Genomic DNA, 17,633 nt, shown 5'->3' with positions numbered 1-17,633 from the left:
GTTTTATACAGAGTAGTGGAAGCACACTGTGAAACATTAGTTTGAGGCCTAGCCAGCAGCATCCACATAATCTCCAGAGACCCTCATTTTCTAATTCACTCAAAGGGAACTTTGCTAAGGCCTTGCTATCATATAAGTTTCCCTGTCATTTTTCAGATTGTTTTTTAAAATATTTTTTTGCTCCACTATTTCTTTCCTTCCCTCCCCCCATTTATGCTTTTTTTTTTAGTTATATATAAGGAAAAGTAGGAGCTACTGTTTTGGTATGGGCAGTGTGACCTTTGGCAGTAATTGGAGAATAAGCAAAGTTCCTTTTCAGCTGATTAATCCACAAGCCGTCAAAATGATCCCACATGGGCAAACTGCAGACATCATGGACAGAGGAGAACAAAATGGAGATGCAAAATGACGTTGCCACCTAAAAAAGACAAGCTCTTCTGTTGCTTGTCTGACCGGTTACAATATTTAGTGACACTTTAATCATTATTGCTTGGTGGGCAGGTGTCTTTGACACTTGGCTTTAAATAAACACTTTTGAGCAGTCGGCTATAGTGGTTATGGTGCCAGGAGTGCAGTGGCGCTCCCTACCAATTGTAAGTATTAAAACCATTTTAGAACAGTTTGCCTACCTGGTGTCTTGACACTTCTTGCTTCATCCAAGTACGACGGAGAGCCAGGAGCTTCTATTAGCTATCCTGAGCTGAGCCCTGCATTGCCGTGATTCCAACTATCTGTGTAAACTAGTGGAGGCAGGCAGCTGCATCTAAGATGTCACTGTTATAAATCTGTTTCACTACTTACAAAGTGGAAGCGAGAGAAAGCTGGAGCACTCCTAGCACTATAACCACTACACAGCGCTATTTTGGTTGTGTTTAGTGTTCCTTCCTTTAAGCCCAATTGTTATACCAAAATACATGTTATGCAGACACACACAACCTTAAACAATATTGATTAGAGAGCCACTAAACATTTTAACTTGTCCAGGATTGCCATTAGAAGATATTGGGTTTTTACAGAGGCACTGGATCTCAGAATACAGTTTCAAGGTCTGGATCAGTGACACCTTTGTACCGTAGTGTCATTACTGTAGTCACACGGAATCCATTTATTAATAAAGACATTCCTTCCTGAACTCAAACAAAGGCATTACTGCTGCTTTAAAGTAAATCTGGCTTGTGTTTAAATTGTGTTTAAATTCCAATTTTATTGCGTTGAAATATGTTGAATTTACAATGGAAAGATAATTTATTGTGTGAGATCTGTAATGTTATGCCTGCATTGTGTAATGGGAAATGGCACTGACCTTGCTCTCAGACCTTCCACCATACCCCCTTGAACTGGAGGAAGTATACTGGCAGGGCTTCCACATTTGTTCCTCAGCCCTGGGACCCCTGCCGGGCGCATCCCCCTCTCCGACTGGCACCACGGTTTGTTCACATTTCCTGTTCCCTCCCAGAGATGCCGGGTGGATAATGTAGACTACAGAGAAGAGTGTGGTAATGTTGACTTTGCACAATTGCCATCCTTGCTGCACCATAAGAAACAGAAACGGTTTTGCTCTAAAACCTATGATTGTTTGCACCAGGTGGGCTGGGTTACAAAGCACTACTTTAGACCCTCTGTGCTTTAATAATCACTATGCTTGATGGATTAAGGGCTTTGTTCACTAAATGGTGAGTTGGAAGTAAAGTAGCAATATGATTTGATAAAATACCATTGATTTCTAGAACGCCTTATGAAGATTAATCTATTTAATCCAGGATTTTACACTGACCATAGCGAATACACCTACATCTCATTATTGTATATACAAAAAACGGTAAAGTCCAAATTATATTTCAGAGTAAAACGGTCCCTGGAAAAGTGTAAATCCCATTTATATAATGGGTACATGATAAAGCTTTAAGATTTTATTCATTAAAATGCATTGCGTCCATGCAGTATTATAATGAATTCTATTCCTTATAGCATTTTGTTATATACTTTCAAGACTGCCTGATACACAGGTAATATCTATATTACTAGGACAATATACCAAGAGCAGTGTTTCCCCTACTGAATGTACCGTTGCATGGCTCAGTCCAAGCGTTATGTAGCATTGCCACTTCTAAGCTCGCTTGTGCCAATAAAGGGAGGACCTATAGTATATGACTATCAAACTGAATCCATGTGGGACCTAGTCTGTTGCATCCTTGTAGTAAAAGCAGCAGTAGGAGAGAATTGCAGACAAATGAGATATTATTACCGGTTAGCTCATGGTCAATTTACATTTCTAAACACATGCCAATAAAATAGGTACAAACCTACCACATGCTTTGAGTTCAGAATTTTTTTTATTTTTTTTAACTTATGTTCGAAATGAATAAAGTACAGTTAAAGCATATCCGATAATATGATCACCTGACCATGCACCATATATATTTATATATTTGCGTAGGACAGGCTGTGGTTTGTGTGTGTTCTATCCTAGCAGTCTTTAACCCCTTAAGGACCAAACTTCTGGAATAAAAGGGAATCATGCCATGTCACACATGTCATGTGTCCTTAAGGGGTTACGATCTGTTCTTCTGTTTAGGTTAATAGCGGGAGTCCTGAGCCATGCAGTCTGTAGCTGTCTATCATATTGTATTCCAGTTGTATTGTGCTGTTTTGATTATTTCTTGTATTACAATATCTGTATTCCTAACACTAAATTTCTATTGCCCCATATCATTTCCCTCTCCGCATACGTACCAAAAGGAAACAGAAAAAATTACCGAATTGCATTTGCTCCAGTGCCAAACCTCCCTCTCTGGTTGCGTCAATCTAGAAGCGAGGTTTGCAGTGAGCTTTGCATACAGATATTTATATCCCATTGACTGCAATATGGTGAGCAGGCTCAAATTCCTGCTCAATGTAGTGTATCAATTGGTCTCCCCACTGTCAGCTGGGCCACATTTAGTGCCTCCGACTGACTTGTATGCTGTGCTCAAAGTGAGCACTGCATACATTCATTTACATCTATTGAGAACACTAGGGCTGAGTGATCTGAACAAACCCTGACAGGGTTTCCCTGCATGCCCTGAAGTCTATTGTGATGGATGCAGTACAGCTGACAAAGCCCAGCACCGATCACAATGTAATAATAAAGACAGCCAGTAGATGGCAGTCACAGACCACTCTACTGTTTTATCTAGGAACCCTATTTGCTAATATCAATATTGCTTGCTATTGGCAGAAGGTTTCCTTAGGATCAGGGTTAGGTTTAGTTGTAGGGTTACGGTTATGCGGTTTAAGGGTTAGGGGATAGTGTAGGATAAAGGTTAGGGTAGATATACCGTTGGTGTGTAAGCATAATATTGGGGATTGGGTTGGTAAAGGGTTAACATTAACTACATTTAGATCATAGATATGAGGCATTCTACAATCTGAACTCCTACATCTATTTAGTTATATTTAATTACACTGCATGTGTGTAAAAATAAAATTAAAAAAAATTAAATCCTATTTCCCCTTTATTTTTTAAATTTTATTTACTTGTACCTGTAGGATATTCAGATACAGATAAGATATTCGTATAAATCACTCCTGTTCCTATATGATATGTAGGGGGCACTTAAAGAGAAACCCTGGTAGAATAAGCACAGCACAAATTCTAGGTTTTGGTTTAGAGCTTCTGTCTTTCAGGGGTTAATAACACAGGATAAAACCACATGACTGGATTCTGTGATCGAGAAATGTTTGTCCAGCTAACTGAATAGCAATGTGTTATGCTTACTGGAGGTTGCTGTTGCCAGAACTAAATATTACTCCAAATATTTTCTTTTTTATAGCACCTTGTTTCTTTGAACATTAGTGGCTTTTATTTATTGGAATGTGGATGTGGAATCTGTTGGTGTTACTTTAATGATAACCATATAACCCAGGCAGTGGGGTTGTTGGTGGTTCAGTCTATGGCCTTGGAGTTACTATGGGTCTGATTTTAGGTTTAGAAATCTCTGTGATATGGATATTTTCAGTTACTCAGTTGGAAATAATAGCTTCAATGTCACTGCTACTCATTTTTCTAAGGGGGGGGGGGGGGAGGAGGAATGACGGCACATAATTTGAGCAGGTCTGCATACAAAACACTATTGGAGATGTTCAATAAATCCATGAATTTTTGAGAGAAACTTTTGAAATAGCTAGTAATTACATCCCATTGGAATTCATGATTGCTTGTTTGGAGAAATGTCCATAAAGTGATCATATGGAGTGAGTGGAAGAATAAGCAATGAACAATCTGGTTAATGGAAGGTGTAAATACCAAAGCGTTATGTTCAATGCGGCATGTTGGTGCTTCCTAAAGTAACACAGATTTTTTTTATATATATATATATATATATATATATATATATATATATATATTCATTCTCCTCCCAGGGATAGGTAAATTCATGTAAAAAAAAATGCAAATTATGAAACCGTTCAAAGCCCTAATATGATAGATCGGACCAATTTTTTTTTATATATTTTAATCTCAATCAGCACTGGGACATAAATGTCCTTTCTTGGCTTGATTACTGGGAGTTACACCTCTATGCAGCATCTGCTATTTGCAGCTGCCATCTTAATTAAAGGGATACTCCAGACACCAACATTACTTCTATGTATTTTATAGCAGTTGGCCTACATAAATCTATCTTCGGTCTCCTTGTTTTTCTATTAACACTCAATAGCATTATTTTCCCATAAAACAGTTGACCGCTATCGCTATGCATTTTTTGTTACAGAAAGACTTGTGGTTCCTGCTATATATTGAGAGTAAGTCTTTAAAGGGACATTCTTGTACCAAATTAGAGGTTTTCTAAATTATTCATTGCTGTTTTTATAGAGAAGGGTTTCTTCCTCATTAAGCAATACAAAATAAACCTCTTTGGTATCCAGGACCTAAGATTTGGGATTCTGATTTTTCCTTTTTAATATATTTAATTTTACCAGGGCTCATGCTGTCACCTCCAGTGAACTCGCTCAATCCACAGCAAAATTAGAACAAAAATAAAGTAGCACAATTAGGTTATCTAGGATGCCTCGGTATTCCTCATAAAGACTTTCAAACGATAAAGCTAAGGTCTATGATCTATACAATACAAAACTCCTAAAATTGTTGGGGTTTTTTTTAACAGTATTATTCCTGTACAGGAGGAATAAAGTTGCATGACTTGTTATTGTATTTGTTTTTTCTTCTGGATTAAGAATAGTTTAAGACTTGGTTTTAAAGAAATAAAAATATATTAAGTATAGCTTAGGCTATGGCAAACAGTACAGCGTTTTTTTTTTTTAAATAGGACACAATTTAGCAATGATAAATTCTGTGACGTGAAGGTAGAGGGCCATGTAGGGTTCTAAAGCTGTGACGCAAGCATATTGCTTTGGGAAACGTGCAAGTTATTATGGCATCTTAATTCAGGATTATATGGTAACAAATGTAAAAAACAGCAACACATCCTGGCTCATTTACCCCACTAATTGTTACTGGTAGAAGAACTGAAAAGCTATCCAAGCCAGAACAGGTTTCCATATAGCCTAGTGAATTCCTAACATTTCACAGTTTAGTTCATAGTCTCCATAAAGTAAGGCACATACTTATAACCCAATTTCTCCTTTAGCCAAGAGAAAAATTATAACATCGATAATCAATACTGCTAGCCATGACTTATTATACATTTTAATATACAGTAGTAATATTAAAGAAAATGAAAACTGGTGTGAATTTTTTTTAATTTCGGAATTAATTTTGTGTTGATCTCTACATGTGTCCCCTACTGCATCAAATGCAATATAGGCCAGAAGCCCTGGACTACTAGTAGTAGTAGGCAGTACAGTGATAAGTCTACTCCGAGAATGTCTCTGGCATTGTGAAATACTGGTTAATGTGTCTTCTATTGCCTGTCTTGTGGTGCAGGCACAAATAATGATTATATTGGAATCATTTGTTTTATCTTTCTGCCATGTTTGCTAACTCAGAGGACAGAAACATGGCCACAATAGGACTGATATTGCTATTATATGGCATTATAACTTTGCTTTTTGTTATTCTGTAGTAGAGATCAAAGATTAAAAGTTGGTAAATTGGTTTACATGGGGTACTGTGTACCACGTTATAGTCTCACATAAATATCTGGAATGATATATCTATCCTCTGGGAAATCTACAAATTTAAGGTTGTAACAAAGCCCGGCAATGGAATGGGGCACCTGTGACAGCTGTAACCATCTGCTTAAGAGGGGGGTCATAATAAAGACAAAAAGGACGTTTACTTTCCATCAGTAGTTATCACTCTGGCTTTATCTATCTTACATTTCTTGTAAGAGACAAGGGAAAGCAGAGCACTTGTCTTCGCCATCGAAGTCTCTGAACTGGAAGATGAGGTTGTGTTTTTATTGGTCCTTCATGTCATTGAGTCACTGATCTGGAAGCGAGGGTTAATCACGTGTTTCCTGAGGCTGATTACATTGTCTGAGGTGGGTGCGGTGCGTGCCACTGACAGCTCTGTCCGTCCGCTTGGCTGCCATGGCACGAGGCGGGAAGCCCAGAAACTGAATGAAACCTCGGCAGTTACTCTACGCTGCTTACAATGACTGCTGGAGCCAGGCGTCAAGACACAAGCTTTGTACTATTCATGTCAGGCATGTGGCCATTTCCTTCCTAAACTCCATCTTGGATCTTATTTTAAACCTTTCACTGGAACAACAGAACGCAAGCAGAGGAAAGCATTGTATAACAGCAAGAGATTGGTATTTTATGTTTATTCACAGTTTTATCTCCTGTCTTGTTCCCAATGCCAAACATATGTTAAATAAACTGCTCCTTAAACTGGTACAGACAAGTTAACCATTCACTTACAGAATTAAAGCAGCCTGATTTTTGTGATTTTTTTTTTTTTTAAAACACAGTAATTCATGAGACAGCAGGAAGTAATCCGTGCACAAATAAATTACTTCCACAGCTGTATTTAAATTAAAAAAAAAAAACTAAACAAAAAACACACTACCTTTTATTAGTATCACAAACTTGTGTGTGTGTGTATGTGTGTGTATATATATATATATATATATATATATATATATATATATATATATATATGTGTGTATATATATATATATATATATATAATCTTGAAAAAGACCCTTAGGGGTCGAAACGTCGATTTGATGCGTTACACTTTGTTGTAAACTTTTTTTATCACATTAAATAGACGGAAAAAGTCCTTTTGAGTGCTCCTATTTCACCTTTGGCTACATGTTCCTGACGCTGGTAGCACCTAAGGCAAGATAATCTAAAGCTTTTTAAGGGTGAGTGCCTAAATCATTTTTATATATATATATATATATATATATAATATATATATATATATATATATATATATATATATATATATATATATATATATATGTATTTTTTCTTTTCAGAAATCGATATATACTTTTGAGTTTTGTGATTACCTGTGTACAATATAAATATTCATTACCCCCAAATAACCTGTTTCTAAACTAAACCTTTTTTAATGGCTTGACTTCCTATCTGGGGTAAGCCAGATTCCACTCCCCATCTCCATTACCTTCGACAATCCTAAGCTAAGCCCTACAGTTGGTGCATCTTGTGAAGATGGGATAGTGTATCCTATCTTCGCATTAAATCTTGACTCTTTTTTTTGTACATAAATTAAAAAAATAAAAATAAATGTGTAGGTACAGTGAAATTAGAGATGGGGATGTTTGTTAATGAAGACCAGGAAAATGCAGACATTTCTAATAACTGTTTCCTCAGTGTATATATATAGAGAAAAATATGAGGGAAGGCTGCTCTCCGGACTTTAAAACATCAAACTTTTATTGAGAAATAGTTAAAAAACGACCAACGTTTCGGTCCCCGCTCGGGACCTTCCTCAGGGTCAAATAGAACAGCAAAACAATACAGTACAGTGTAACAGTGACGAATATATACACCAATAGTCAATTAGTTACTCACTCAGGTGTGTTCCCGTGCGTTCCCGCCGTCACCCTGTGTTCTTCCGGGTGTGCGCGCGCATACATGTGCGTAACGTCCTATTGATTACGTGTCTACGTGTTGATTCACCCGTCACCCTGGAAACCATATCAACAAAACGGCCTGCTAGTGCAAACCAGACCGTGGTCCACAGGATGAAGGATTCTACAAATATACTGACAAAAAAGTGCATCTAAGTGCTTATGATTAAAACGATGTATTGCCAGTGAAAGTGGATGTGCAAATCAATATCCATATAATTAATATTAATGACAAAAACTATGTGCATTGACCACATATGGGGTATGTGGGTAATTATGTATATACGGAGTGTATCATATATAGAGTAGTGGAAACGCTACTTTCCTCCTATTGAAAGTGCTGGTGACAAATATAAAGTGCTGTGGCTTTACGCAAAACTGTGCAAAAGGTGCAAACAAAGTGCAATACTCATACATAAAGTAGCTTGGAGTGTAAAATACCTGTGCAAAGCAGTGTATTACAATGACTCCGAAATAAAACTACAATTAATAAAAAGTACCCAATGCTATCTATCACTAATTAAAAACATGTTTTGATTAAAAATTCTTAGCTAGCTGTGAAACTTCATATAAACGAATGATATGTATTATTTTCATTTAACCCCATAGGAGCCACTGTATTCAGTTGATGGATCCAAAAAGTCTCTTTTTGAAGGAGCATCTTTCCTCTATCTCCACCTCTTCGGGGGGGAGGAATGTGGTCTATACCCACAAACTTTAGTGATGCCAGTGGGTGCTTCTTTTCCAAAAAGTGCCGTGCAACCGGTTTGTCTGATTGTCCATCCCTGTAGGCTAGCCTGATACTCGACCGATGTCCTCTGATCCTTTCACATAACTGTGTCTCTGTCTTGCCCACATAGTGGAGGCCGCATGGACATACCAGTTTGTATACAACAAACTGGGTTTTACAGGTAATCGTATGCTTAATATCGTAGGTCCTGTTCGTATGTGGTTGGTTGAATCTCTTAGCTGGAATCATGTGCCCACATGTCACACACCCAAGGCATCGCACACTCCCTCGTGTATTGTGTTTAACTGCCCCCGAATAGCTCTCCACTGGATCTGTGCGAACCAGTATATCCTTGAGGCTTCTATTCTTCTTATAGCAAATGAGTGGTCTCTCCTTGAAGATTTTTGGCAGGGTGTCGTCCGCTGAAATCATTTTCCAGTTATCTTTGACAATGGCTGATACTTGGCTAGATGAATTATGGAAGGTCATAGGAAAGACCAACCTGTGTTCACGTTTCTTGATTGGGAGCACCGGAGCCAAACGAGCTTTCAACAGTGCATCATCCAACACATGAGAATCGTATCCTCTTTCCAGAAACTTTTGGGTCATAACCCCAAGTTGTATCTCGGCCTTGTCTTTGTCTGAATTGTTGCGGGTCACTCTCTGGAATTGGGCTTTCGGGATTGACTTTATCAGGGCGGTAGGGTGAGCACTCCTAGCATGTAACAGAGTGTTACGGTCCGTTGGCTTGGAGAATAGTGTGTGTTGTATGCCATTATTGCCATACGAAATTTCAAGATCCAGGTATTGGACCTCAACAACACAGCTCCAATTTTTATAACGATGGACGTGAAAAGTCTATATACGGTGATCCCCCACACAGGGGGCATTGAAGCCATGAGGCAAGTACTACATGGATCTTCCACCTATCTAGGACCGCCCATTGAATTTGTGTTGGAGTTATTGTCACTTATCCTTTACAACAACTACTTTCGTTTTGAGGACCAGTGGTACTTACAGGTGGCTGGTACATCGATGGGATCGGCGATGGCTCCCATGTATGCCAACGCGTACATGTACGTTTATGAGACCACCAATATCTTGATTCCATACCAGCATTCAATCATTGGATACTATCGTTATATCGACGATCTGCTGATCATTTGGCGGGGCACACATGAGGAAGCGGTTACTATGGTTGACGAATTGAACTCTCTCCCGCTACCTATATAGTTTACAGCAAGCATCAGTGGAGACCGGGTCCAATACCTGGATCTTGAAATTTCGTATGGCAATAATGGCATACAACACACACTATTCTCCAAGCCAACGGACCGTAACACTCTGTTACATGCTAGGAGTGCTCACCCTACCGCCCTGATAAAGTCAATCCCGAAAGCCCAATTCCAGAGAGTGACCCGCAACAATTCAGACAAAGACAAGGCCGAGATACAACTTGGGGTTATGACCCAAAAGTTTCTGGAAAGAGGATACGATTCTCATGTGTTGGATGATGCACTGTTGAAAGCTCGTTTGGCTCCGGTGCTCCCAATCAAGAAACGTGAACACAGGTTGGTCTTTCCTATGACCTTCCATAATTCATCTAGCCAAGTATCAGCCATTGTCAAAGATAACTGGAAAATGATTTCAGCGGACGACACCCTGCCAAAAATCTTCAAGGAGAGACCACTCATTTGCTATAAGAAGAATAGAAGCCTCAAGGATATACTGGTTCGCACAGATCCAGTGGAGAGCTATTCGGGGGCAGTTAAACACAATACACGAGGGAGTGTGCGATGCCTTGGGTGTGTGACATGTGGGCACATGATTCCAGCTAAGAGATTCAACCACCCACATATGAACAGGACCTACGATATTAAGCATACGATTACCTGTAAAACCCAGTTTGTTGTATACAAACTGGTATGTCCATGCGGCCTCCACTATGTGGGCAAGACAGAGACACAGTTATGTGAAAGGATCAGAGGACATCGGTCGAGTATCAGGCTAGCCTACAGGGATGGACAATCAGACAAACCGGTTGCACGGCACTTTTTGGAAAAGAAGCACCCACTGGCATCACTAAAGTTTGTGGGTATAGACCACATTCCTCCCTCCCGAAGAGGTGGAGATAGAGGAAAGATGCTCCTTCAAAAAGAGACTTTTTGGATCCATCAACTGAATACAGTGGCTCCTATGGGGTTAAATGAAAATAATACATATCATTCGTTTATATGAAGTTTCACAGCTAGCTAAGAATTTTTAATCAAAACATGTTTTTAATTAGTGATAGATAGCATTGGGTACTTTTTATTAATTGTAGTTTTATTTCGGAGTCATTGTAATACACTGCTTTGCACAGGTATTTTACACTCCAAGCTACTTTATGTATGAGTTTGCACCTTTTGCACAGTTTTGCGTAAAGCCACAGCACTTTATATTTGTCACCAGCACTTTCAATAGGAGGAAAGTAGCGTTTCCACTACTCTATATATGATACACTCCGTATATACATAATTACCCACATACCCCATATGTGGTCAATGCACATAGTTTTTGTCATTAATATTAATTATATGGATATTGATTTGCACATCCACTTTCACTGGCAATACATCGTTTTAATCATAAGCACTTAGATGCACTTTTTTGTCAGTATATTTGTAGAATCCTTCATCCTGTGGACCACGGTCTGGTTTGCACTAGCAGGCCGTTTTGTTGATATGGTTTCCAGGGTGACGGGTGAATCAACACGTAGACACGTAATCAATAGGACGTTACGCACATGTATGCGCGCGCACACCCGGAAGAACACAGGGTGACGGCGGGAACGCACGGGAACACACCTGAGTGAGTAACTAATTGACTATTGGTGTATATATTCACTGTTACACTGTACTGTATTGTTTTGCTGTTCTATTTGACCCTGAGGAAGGTCCCGAGCGGGGACCGAAACGTTGGTCGTTTTTTAACTATTTCTCAATAAAAGTTTGATGTTTTAAAGTCCGGAGAGCAGCCTTCCCTCATATTTTTCTACATTATTTGGAGCTCTGGTGGTGCGCCCGGCATTGGACTGTCTTTAAGCGTGAGTGCAGGGGATATTTGTATTTTTTTTATATATATATATATATATATATATATATATATATATATATATATATATAAAGAGGAACCTATGGCAAGAGATATTCAAATTAATGCTTCAGAGACAATTGTGATGATGACTCAAGACAAGGTGCTGCAGAAACCAAAGAAAGTTAATATAAACAAAGCCCCGGGGCCTGATGGTTTTCACCTACGAGCACTTAAAGACCTAAGTGTGGTAATAAGTGAACCTTTGTTTTTAATCTTTCAGGATTCTTCTCTTTTGGGAATTGTACCAGAGGATTGGAAGAAGGCAGATACAGTTCGTATATTCAAAAAAAGTTCACAATATTTGCCTGGAAATTAAAGATCTGTAAGCTTAACTTCTGTGGCCGGGAAAGGATTTGAGGGGTTATTAAGGGATAATTTTTGGGAATTCATTTGGAAGAACATTATAAACAGAAATCAGCATTAGTAAGTAGAAGTAGAAGTACAGATCAGGGCACAGCAGTGGATGTGATCTACTTGGCTTTTGCCAAGGCATTAAAAATGTTTACACACAAAAGGTTAGTGCTCACACTAAGAAATTGGTGTAAATTAAAATGCTTGTACTTGGGTAGAACATTATCAGGGAGCGCAACCTGGTTCTAGTCTTGCTGCCTTTTGAGTTAAGCTCCATTGCGCTAAAAAAACAGGAAGTAATAGGACTAGACTAATTGATACCCAGAGGTGTGTAACAAGGATAATATTATAAAAGTGTCAATTCACACAAAGTATTTCAGCATTTTTTGAGTGTAATTTTAAATTCAATAATGGGGGGTGGGCACGTCACTGTCCACACCCCCTGCCACCACCAGTTGCCAGAGAGTGCGTCTCTGTAATAAAAACATGGGGACAGACAGTAACTAGTTTAGGTTCCATTTAGACGATATGCCCCACCTGTTTCATGGTACTTGAGCAGAGGTGGCTCTCTAGTTAGGTGATTTAGGTGGCCGCCTATGGCCTCGTGCTGATTGGGGCCTCGCGGCCGCCTAAATCACATATATAGAAGTTCCGGATCGGTTTTGCCATATACAATATGGAGGATGGAGCTATTTCTTCAATAGACTTCCCTGTGACCTTCACAAGATGGCCACGCATCTATTCCAGATCGTGGCGAATCACTAGCCCCCTCACACTGTCACCCCCTCCTCACACTATGTCACCTTCCCTCTCACACTGTCAGCCCCCTCCCACTAATGTAACCCCCCACACTGTCACCCACCCTCTTACACTGTCCCCCCCTCGCACAATCGTCCTGTCACACTCCCTCCTCCAACTGTGCCACACTCATCCCCCAACCCTTCCACACTCACCCTGTCACATAACGCCTCTAATCCTGTCACACTCACCCTCTCAATTAATCCCCCTTAATCCTGTCACATTCACCTCCCTTTGCCCTGTCACACTAACTCCTCCAACCATGCCACATTCACTCCAACCCTGTGATACTCACGCCCAAAGCATGCCACATTCACCTAACCCTGTGATACTCACGCCCCAAGCATGCCACATTCACCCAACCCTGTGATACTCACTCCCCAAGCATGCCACATTCACCCCCTAATCCTGTCATACATACCTCCTCTCACCCTTTAACACTTTTCTCAAACCATGTCACTCTCACCCTCTCTGATTCTGCCACACTCACTTCCAAACCCTGTCTCATGCACCCCCTTGCTCTGTTACACTCACCCTGCCACAGTTACCCCTTTACTCACTCTGTCACCCCCTGAAGGCAATCATTATACACAGTCATAAAACAAAGCTTCGCCATTAACTCCGTGCCCGAAGGCCACAATCATGGCCCATACCCCACAATCATTTATAAACAATTGGCATAATTGCAAATTTAAATTAATTTTATTGCAAATTATACCATAACCACAGTCGGAGAGCGCACAACGCAGCAACACTGTGAGTCTCAATAATGCAAGCCTCTGAACTATGAATACAGAGACACTACAAGCCTGCCTTTCAATATATCTACCGCTTCTTATACACACAAAAGTCAACTGCCATTTTTTTTGCACTAATGGTGTTAGTGGGGGCCTCATGTTTGAGTTTCGCCTAAGGCCTTGCCAAGTCTACACCTGCCACTGCACTTGGGGGCATACAGGAGATTTTCAACCTCGCTTGCACTAATAAGGGGATCAATATTTATTTATTTACTTGTGGTGGCTGGTTAGCAAGCACTGGCCATCTGCCACAGAAAGTAAACCTTGCCCTTGCTGAGGGTTTGCCTGCTGGCTTCTAGCACTGCCAGTGGGAAAATAGTTCAGATTTTTACAGTATGGGCCCAGATTCTAACCTTTTGGGTCAGCTGTCTGGCTGAAATTCAGACCAAATTCAGGCTCATTCTATTACATACATTTGCATTTTGAGGTCCATACTGCACCAACTAGTGTTTCCTGATTTGTTATAGCGTCACTTGGAGAAGTAAAGACAGGGCTTTAAATTTGAGGTTCTATGCTACTAACCATGCCTTAAAAGTTACTCACCACGGTGAGCCATAGCATACGCACAAGGGGTGAATTTTTACTGGCCTGGGCTAAATTTTCTTTTGCCAATAGCTAGCAGCATGTGGACATTTTCAAACTAAGTAAATAAACCCCATTTTGGCCGTGGTGCTATTCGTAACGTGGGGGCTTATTTATAATTTCCTTGGGAAATGGAGGTTTTATGTGCCTTCTGAACACATTGTGTTTGACTAGTGAAATGACCTATTGTTCTCCCAAACACCTGGTAGACAGAAGATGTGTCTGCTAGAGGGAAAGGTTAGCACTACTTTGAAATAAGAGATCTCATTAATTTATTTCTAATTGTGGTGGGAAATGGCCTTGTAAAAAGCACCACCGCCTCTCAGTTACCAACATTGTTACATTTTGCATTGTTACAGAATTTATTTGAGAGAGGGGTATTCTTCTATATTTACATAGAGAGCTGTCATGTCACAAATATTTGGGGAGATGTGAGGGCTCCCCCACAATAAATAAAAGGATATTTTATGGAGGATAAAATAAGGATGGATATTCTGGATGGATATTGTAAAATAAGGATGGATATTGTGACTGTGCATTGTAGGATCGGAAGTCAACAGAATTCTCCCATGTTTCCCATCCTGCCATAAACGGTGATGGTGCAGAGTCTGACATGACCCATGCAATCAGGAAGTGATTTGTAGTGGTAAGTGGTATTCTAGTGGCTGAGTAGAGAGTGGATTGAAGAATGTATAGTATAAGCCAATAAGTAAGAAACTGTAGTAGTCCATAATCTGATCACTGGTCCTTATTTGTTTGGGCGTATTGGTATTTGAAATTATGTGGGATTAAGCCACATGCACATTCCACAGGTTGGCATTTGCCAGCAGAGTGTCTGTGGCTGCAGTAGAGTGTGGGGTGTTGGGGTTAACTGATCCCCATCTTAGGTAAAGATCTATTTCACTTTGTCATCTGTCCCTTGTCACCTGGCATCAGTGATCACCATAGTTATTCTTCTTCATAAGGTGTAGCTCACTACCTACTAGACTGGCAGGTATCTACCCCACCACCTGCTCATTTTTGCTAGTATTATATTCAGTGTATTGTATCTTACACCTTATTTTAGTTTATCTTTTCCCTAATTTTTCCTGTTTGTGTGTCTTAAAACCCCACCTCCCCCACTTTGTGTGTCTCGCTTACTTTCCCCAGCCCCTTTGTGTGCTTTCTCTCATAAGCCCCTTTGTGTGTGTTCCCCTTCCCCAGCTCCTCAGGGTGTCCCTTCCTCTTCTCAGTCCCTTTGTAAGTATCTTTCTACCTCCCACATCACCTTTTGTGTGTCTCTCCCCCCAGCCAATCTATATGTCTCTCTTTACCACCCAGCCCCATTTTGTGTGTCTTCCACTCCACCTCCTTTTGTTGTCTCTTCCCCCTTTCCCCACTGGTATGCCTGCCTTCTAACCTCCTTGTGGCGTGGCCATGCGGACCAAGGTAGAGGATCTTCTGTATCCTCTACCTGGTTTGACAGGAAGCTGCTCTCAACAAGCACTTCCTGTCAGACCAGGTAGAAGATACAGTACATCCTCTAACCGTGGCCTTGCTACATGCAGTGACTAGCAGGAGTTGAAGCACTATGCTGTGCACTCCCCTCACGTTGATCACCTGAATATTACATCCACCGGGCGCCTTATGGTTGCACCACCCTGCTTATAGTGTACGTCTCAATATACCCTAAGGTTTACTTATTAAACACAACTGTAATGAGCTGCAAAATTAAACCTAAAAGAGACAAACTATCTTAATAATGGAGTTGGGGAAAAAAATCCAATATAACTACTTTGGCCTTAATTTTGCAATGTAGTTTTCTACTCACTTTAATTTGGTATATGGTGATAAACCCAATTTGCTAGTCCCCCCCCCCCCACCCCCCCTTTCAATCCTAACTACCAGGTATGTTAATTTTGTTCCTTGAAGTTTGCCTATATTGTCAGTAGACCATGGGAAAGTCTTTAGATGAAAGTTAGGACTGGAAGTACTATCTGTGGTATCTCCTCCAGAAGGTCACTACCAGGCCCGACACTATTATTATCCAAAATAAAAGTATTACATATTCCCCGCCAAGTTCCCTTGGTGTTCTCTACTGGACTTTCTTTAATAGGTGTACCTATCAAGCTATGGAGTTGTCTTGCTCATACATTTTGAAATGGGTTACTTAGTGTTTCGGCAGTACATGGGTACAGCATTTATGCAGCTGCCAATATGCAATTTTTCCATAAAACTAGAGGACTCCTCATTAGAGATTTATAAAATGCCACTTGGTGAAAAGCAGTGCAACGTTCTGAATGTGGAGTTGTCACCATGGAAATCAGCTACTTGTTGCTCCTGAGTCCATTAATTGCCACGGGGGCAGCTCCCGTTCGCATACTTTTTCTTGCAACTGTATGTCCTAATAAAGTCATTGCAGTCTAATTCATAGAACTTTGGGCTACTTTTCCGTTAGCTCAAATTTTATGAATCTTCTGTTGCTGTGTTTTCAATTGCAGCTGCATCCATGAAAAAGAATGGTGCCTGGGACATGTATATAAGTAAAGGCACCATTTTCTTTGTGTATTCCTTTAAATGAGATGTAGACCTTCAAGCACTGTTTATTGGTGATTTTTCTTTTATTTGATCAATAGTTTGTTATGCGTCCTTGGTGGACACCAAATGGTGCAGCTTACAGCTATCCTTACGTGCCCACAGGAGCATCCATTCCAAACAAAGTCAGCAGTGAAAACCCAGCCACAAGTTAAGAGTTAAACTGTGTGACCATTCAATGTTGTCATTCCAACCCACTAAACTAATAAAATCTGCCTACACGCCTCTCTGTTTGCCTCCTGTAATCATGAAAAGCAGGAAACAGTGCTATATGTAAGGAAATAGCAGACCTGCCTATGCCCTGTTCTAAAATTGGGAGGGAACCCAAGAGGGGGGAGACAGAGCAGGAACTTTGTTTGTAACCAAGTGCCCACACGCTGATCAATTTGGTTAAAAGGGCACAGCAGACTGGAGGTGACTTTTTTTTTTTTTTTAATGCATTGCATAGAAATTTCTTTAAATAATTGCAAAAGCAACTAGTCCAAAATGATTTTATTAAATATAAGTTAATATTATTGCATTGAAGCTGCAGCATTTGTAATAAATGTACACGAGTTAGATTTCCAGTGGTAAGGCTGCCCAAACAAGGAAGTAATCAGCCAACTCGGATGTTCCAAA

The sequence above is a fragment of the Pelobates fuscus genome, chromosome 1, assembly GCF_036172605.1.
Source record: "Pelobates fuscus isolate aPelFus1 chromosome 1, aPelFus1.pri, whole genome shotgun sequence".
Classification (NCBI taxonomy): domain Eukaryota; kingdom Metazoa; phylum Chordata; class Amphibia; order Anura; family Pelobatidae; genus Pelobates; species Pelobates fuscus.
Note: the sequence above shows the minus strand (reverse complement) of the source record.